Genomic DNA, 7,439 nt, shown 5'->3' with positions numbered 1-7,439 from the left:
TGACATACATTTAAAACTAATTTCAAACTACAATACAAGCAGCATCTACCTTTGCATTTACTTGCAAGCTTAAGTGCCCTGTACAGTGAAACCTTGCAACTCATTTTTAAAGTTTCTGTCTACCTTAACCAGAAGTGTACTATTATAGAAATACATAGATTAGTCTTGTCGTTTACTGCATAGGAGCTCTTGCATATACCATTTAACGTCCCAAAAACTGCCATATAATTATGAGGGTTGCCGTAGTGGAGGGCTCTGGAAATGTCGACCACCTGGGACTCTTTAATGTGCACCCAAATCTAAGTACACATGCTTCAATCATTTTTCCTTCCATTGAAAATGCAGCCACCATAGCCGGGATTCAGTTCCACGACCTATGGGTCGGAAATCAAGCACCATAGCCACTAGACCGTCACGGCAGGTGCATATGCTCTCTTGTGCTTTATGGTATTTCAAAAGATTGCAAAGTAAACACTTTGCAACGCTATGGCAATACGACGGTGCATTCACACCTAAATATTCCATACTTATTTTGCTTAAGACGATATTAAGTGCTTTTGTGGCGTTTGTAAACCACAAGAAAGCAAAAATTATTTTGGAGGATACAACAATCGCACATTGCACCCTCCACACATGCACTCACTACATGATCTTATAAAAGTGAACATATAGCCTAGGAAGGCCAAATGCATCTGCATATTTTGAGAGGCATATGTACAAGGGTTTAACACAGTGCATGCACAACAGAATCCATTCATCGTGCAAACACATGCAAAACGCATCGTGGTTAGCAGATGACACAAAGAGCAATCCACACCACACATGGTTCAGCCAGTAGCCACCAGGCGGATGGTTCTATGTATTTCCTGCTCTATCTCCTGGTCAACAAGAATGGCCAAAATGCACACAGTGTGAGATAGGCGGCAACATTATTTCAATTTCAAAATGGCACAGGACTTCTATTTAACTCTACGATTCACATAGAAGTCATCCAACATTAAGTGGAATGAAAGTATAACAAGATGCCAAAGTTTCATAAGTACCTTTGATTGAGGTCAAAATAAGGGGCATGAGAGAAAAAAACTACGCCATGCTGAGTTGTGTGCGAGAGTACAAATATTGATGTCACAGCTAAGGCAGTGCATTTATGGGAGCCACGCCTGTTTAGTGCAGCCCGGAGAGGAATATGGTGGCACGCATGAAGCCATCTGTGAAATGTCTACAAGGCACATCCTGCAGAAAAGGACTGTCAATTTAATCAAAGATGAGATTATCTAAGAAACTTGCGACCCTTTACACACAATGTCTTCACAACTTACTCTTTTCCAAAATTACATATTTTTCGTTTTTATTTGCTTTGACAAGTATAGTTTCTCTACTTTAAACAAAAACAAACTGAAGATTGCAATTCAACTCGAAGTAGGTTAAAATCGCTTTTAAAGAGCTCAAGGTTGCTGCTAAAAACTGATTGATTGATTGATTTATGGGGTTTAACATTGCAAATCAATCATATGATTATTAGAGACGGCGTAGTAGAGGGCTCCAGAAATTTCGACCACCTGTGGTTCTTTAACGTGCACCCAAATCTGGGCTCACGGGCCTACAGCATTTTCGCCTCCATCAAAAATGCAGCCGCCGCATCTGGGATTCGATCCCGCAACCTGCGGGTCAGCAGCCGAGTACCTTAGCCACTAGACCAACGCGGTAGGGCCTCTAAAAACTAAAAGGAGCTAATTTTCTAAAGTCCCCTGGAAATGGTTTCCTAGCTACTTCCGTTGCATTTTGCATGAGGAGTTCACTTAAGCTACATGCTCAAAATAACCATAATCGCCAAGCTATCATGATGGAATAAATAATTTTAAAAAACATACCTTTCCCGCATAGCTTTCACTGATACCTTTAAATTCGTCTTTCTTAAGATTCACTTTGGGAAACTTCTTGAGTTTAGGCATCATGTTTTTGTATTTATGATAGCCCAATTAAGATGTAATTTTGCCCATACACGTATTCCTTAACATGTGAAAACTCTTCACATGTTCCTAAATCTCTTTTAAAATTTGATATTGCCTGTATAATTAATACAAACCTAAAATAAAGAGTAAGTATGGGCTCAGATTTCAAGCATTTTCATATAACAATTTTTCGTGTCCATTAAAATGTCTTATACACACTTTGTTTCTACAGTTAATGTAGAGCAATATGAGCCATTAATGGCTGAGAACCATAACCATTTAGTGGCATAAAAAATTTTATACAAGACCAACTATACGTTACACACTGTTATGGCATTAAAGTAAAACTGGATAGCTTATTATAAAACTAATTAATTATTTCAAATCAGCATAAATGCCTATATATCTACAACAACATTTTTTTTTTTGCTCTAGGTTACAGATTAAACGCAATTTTTTTTTCCGAATCGCATCTCCCCTTAAAATGTCCTTCCTTGTGAGTAGTAGGAACACCAGCACTGCATTGCTATGCAAGATGAGAGACGTCTCACACTTGTTTGTAGAACCATCAGATTACTATATCGAAAATGTCAAGAAGGAAATTTCAAATAGTGTCAGAGAAACTCTGCTTTCATCCACCCAAAAAACAATCAGGCTTCAGGAGGGAATACTCTACAATGGACCATGGACCACAGTATAAATAGTGAATTTTTTATTCGAAGCGAATTTGAAGTAAATAGTGATTTTGGTCAAATAATTTCAAATCAAATTCATGTAGTATAATATTGCATATTATACTCCTCTTCTCCTCTCTCGGCTCATACCCGTTGCAATTCCTGGCTTCCAGACGAAGCCCGCTGGGCGAGTATGAACCATTCTGAATGTTGAGGGTGAAACCAGCGGGCGACATGTACCAGCTGGGTCCGGTTTGACCGACGGCCAGCTGATGTCAGCCGTGCTACCACGTAGGTCAAATCACTCAAGCAATCAACAATGACGAATGGGCCACTGTACTGAGGTAAAAACTTTTCGCATAGGCCCCGTTTACGTTGTGGCATCCACAACCACACAAAGTCTCCTTTGCAGTATGCTACAGACTGATGACGGCTGTCATAGCTTTCCTCTGATCGGTGTTGCGAAGCCACAGTACGAAGACGAGCAATACGCCGGGCTTCTTCGGCTAGGCAGAGTGTCTTAGAGACAGAGTAGTCGCTATGGAAGTCAAATGATAGAATAGTATCGATGCAACATAACGGTGAACGTGCGTAAAGGAGGTAAAAAAGACTGTAATTGGTTGTCTCATGTTTGGCCGTGTTATACGCATAAATAATGAAGGAGAGAACGTCATCCCAGTCCTTGTGGTCAGACGATACGTACATGGCCAACATGTTAGTCAGAGTTCTGTTCGTACGTTCTACCAGTTCATTCGTCTGAGGGTGATACGGGGATGAATGGCGGAACTACGAATTGCACAGACAAACCAGTTCTTCGATGGCGTTCTCAACGAACTGACGACCACGATCACTAATGATCACTCTGGGGGGGCCACACCGAAGAATAATGAATCTAAGCAAAAACATGGCCACGCACGCCACTGTTGAGGATGGTATTGCTGCAGTTCTTGCGTAACGATTCAGATGGTCGACTCACACTATCACCCATCGATTGTTGTTAGACGAGTGTGGAAATGAGCCCAAAAGGTCGATACCAACTTGATCAAATGGTAGATGAGGAGGTGGCAGCGGATGGAGACCTGGCGGAGGAGTCATAGGCCGCTTGTAGCGATGGCATTGTTCGCAACTTGCGACATAGTGCTTGACTGTGTTCCGCATTCTGAGCCAGTAAAAGCGCTCTTGTGTCCTATTCAAAGTTATGATGAGCCCCAAATGACCAGCTGTCGCATCGTCGTGCATGGCCTTTAGTATGTCAAATTGTAGACTCTGTGGTACGACTAGAAGAAAGCGTGCGCCTTCAGCCGAATAATTTGTCTTGTATAGAAGGCCGTCACGAACACAAAAGCGGCTGTTGGATTGAGGACGCGATGTCGCGTCAAGTAATGGCTCCAAGCCAATATCAGCCTCTTGTTCTTTCTTGAAAGTACTTAAGTCTGGGAATGTGGAAGAAATGGAGGAAAAACAGTCGTCAAAACTGTCTTCTTGACACTCAGTCGTCTTCAGGGGAAAGCGGGAGAGACAGTCGGCATCTGCGTGGCGGCGTCCAGACTTGAACGAAATGACGAAGTCGTGCTCCTGAAGTCGAAGAGCCCAACGTGTCAGTCGACCAGTCGGGTCAAGAAGATTCACCAGCCAGCATAAAGCGTGATGGTCGGTAACGATAGTGAACACATAGATATAAGGTCGAAATTTGTGTACCGCAAAAACAGCTGCCAAACATTCTTGTTCTGTTACGGTATAGTTGCGTTCAGCTTTGTTGAAAGAGAGACTGGCATAAGCCACTACGTGCACAGCTCCTTGATGACGCTGCACAAGTACAGCACCGATGCCGATGCCACTAGCATCAGCATGCACTTCCATAGGCAAGGACGCATCGAAGTGACGCAGTATGGGCCCCGACGTTAGTAGAAACTTTAGCTGGCAGAACGCATTGTCGCAAGCTGAAGTCCAGTTGAAATAGACGTCCTTTTGAAGAAGACATGTTAGCGGATGCACCACGTCAGCGAACCTCGGAACGAAACGACGAAAATATGAGCATAGACCCAAGAAGCTCCTCAATTCCCGCACCGATTTTGGTGGTTCGAAAAAGCTGACGGCCTCGATTTTTTGTGGGTCTGGCCTTACTCCATTTTTGTCAACGATATGTCCAAGTACTATTGTCTCCGTTTCACCAAAACGACATTTCTTAGAGTTTAGGATTAAGCCGGCCTTTTGTATGCAATCCAAAACAAGACTGAGACGTCTGTTATGCTCGTTCAGTGTGCTGCCAAAAATCACCACATCATCTAGGTAGCACAAACAAATTTCCCATTTAAGTCCTCGAAGTATTGTGTCCATAAATTGTTCGAATGTTGCCGGTGCATTACAAAGACCGAACGCCATAACATTACATTCATAAAGGCCGTCAGGTGTCGCAAAGGCCGTTTTCTCTTTGTCATTTGGGTGCATGGGTATTTGCCAATACCCTGATCGCGAATCTAGTGACGAAAAGTAGGCAGCGGAATGCAGGCAATCAATGACGTCATCAATTCTAGGAAGCGGATACACATCTTTTTTGGTAACCATATTTAGTTTTCTATAGTCAACGCAAAAGCGCCATGATCCACCCTTCTTTCTTACTAAGATCACAGGCGCTGCCCACAGACTAGATGACTTTTGGACAACACCTTTCCGCAACATATCGGTGACCTGTTCAGCTATCACTGCCCTCCCTGTCGACGACACGCGGTAAGGTTTTTGACGAACGGGGTGTGCAGATCCGGTGTCAATTCTGTGATGAGCACGAGAACGCGTTAGTGAAGTCTCCGTGTCACCTTGTGTGAAATTGAACACCGAAAGATGTGTCATAAGGACACGTGCAAGAGCGTGGCGTTCATGTGAGGATAGTGACTTGCTGATCAATCTTAAGATCTCTTTTTCAGAACTGCTTCTCGGGGGTTTGCTTGCTTCAGACTGCTGCTCTTCGCTTAAAACGGTGATAGTGCCATACGTGATTTCGTCGAACTCGGCAAGCTTCATATCACGTGGAAGAACAGCAGGCAACGAAGAACCATTGAAAGCCCATAAGCTTGAGGCACTGTTCACAACTGTCATGAGAGAATGAGGCACAAGTATATTTTTCTTCACGCAACCCGTCGCAAGTGGTTGAATTCGCGCGTCAAACGATGAAAGGTCGGCAACAGCAAGATTAACAGGAACACGTGATAAAGACCACGGCGCTAAAAGAGAATAATTCGACACGACGAAACAGTTTTTCCCGATAAAGATGTCTCAGCAAGTGTAGACAAAAGCGCGTTATTCACCGTAATTTCGCCTGTGTCACAATTAACGGAAGCACCACAATACTGAACAAAGTCGATCCCAAGAATCACATCATGAGTGTACCGCGGTAATACCAAAAATTCCGTGACAAGATATTCAGTACCAAACAAAACACTTGCAACACAAATACCTAGAGAAACGAAGCACTCTCCGCTGACACCACGAAATGTCACACCACCATTCCACGGGAACATAACCTTCCGATCAAGTCTTTCCTTGAATGTGGCACTCATGACGGACACTTTAGCACAAGTATCCATTAACACAGTTGCAGGCACACTATCAATTAACACACCCACTTTGTTTTGGGACATCATAATAGGAAGAGGAGCAGCTTGCAGAGACAGAGACCGGCTGGCGACCTTACCTCCATCGGCCACGCCGGCTACTTTCCCGATGGAGGCGGTGGTGTAGAACGTTGCCGTGGGGATGGTGAATGGCGTGAGCGACTGGTTGGTGACGTCAGGCTGCAGTCTGATGCTGGCGAGTCACTCCTCCTGTTAAAATGGCAGAAGGAATTCCTGGGTGGTGAGCCTATAGCGTTTGTTGCGCGATGTTCTGCCGGCCACTGATCATCGTTGACGCCTTCAAAGTTAGGCCAAGTCGGTGGTGGGCCATACCTCGTCTGGTGGTGGCGACAAAAACGAGAGATGTGTCCTGTCACACCGCAGCTGTAGCAAACAGGTGAAGGGCGACCGACGTTGTAGACTTCGGAATAAGCCGCCCTCAGACGCTGCGAGTAGTAGATACGATCTTCCAAGTGCCGATTCGTCGTCGTACCCCGATAAGCACGTTGGTCATGCGTCACATCGTCAGGAAACGTATGGTGGTGCTGTTGAAGGGGATCGGTTCAACTGTCTGCAACGCCTGGCATGGCCGACAGTGAAGAAATCACCGGTACAGCTTCATGAGGTTGATTAAAAACGCAACTGAGCTGTTCAGCCTTCATGGCGTTCATTGATTTGCTGTGTCGCTCGAGTTCCCCACAGACGATTTGCCTCACAGTAGTAGCAAGGTCCCAATGGATACTGCAGCTGTTCTCAATGCTTGCAACCGTCGCAACATTCACCAACCTGCCGAACTTTGGCGTGATACGGTGTAGCTTCAAGGTCTCAAACGTGCGGCAATGATGGATCACGTCAGCTACCGAATTGAGGCTCTCTTTGCCAATCAAGTAGGTATACACGTCTTCTGCAATACCTTTCAGAAGATGCCCAACTTTGTCTTCTTCGGACATACGAGGATTCGCCGTCTTACACAGCTTCAGGATCGTCTCAATGTACGTGGTACAAGTCCCACCTGACACTTGAGTACGCTGAAGTAATATCTGCTCGGCTCGCTTTCTTTTCACAGTGGAATCCCCAAAGCACTCTGTGAGTTGGATAGCGAAGTGATCCCAGGTTGTTAGCGACTCCTTGTGGTTCTCGAACCACACAAGAGCAGTGTCTGTCAGGAAGAGAGCAACATACTCTAGCTGAGCCGTAACATCCCA

Source organism: Rhipicephalus microplus, chromosome X, assembly GCF_043290135.1.
Source record: "Rhipicephalus microplus isolate Deutch F79 chromosome X, USDA_Rmic, whole genome shotgun sequence".
In the NCBI taxonomy this organism is placed as follows: Eukaryota; Metazoa; Arthropoda; class Arachnida; order Ixodida; family Ixodidae; genus Rhipicephalus; species Rhipicephalus microplus.
This window is presented reverse-complemented; position numbering follows the sequence as displayed.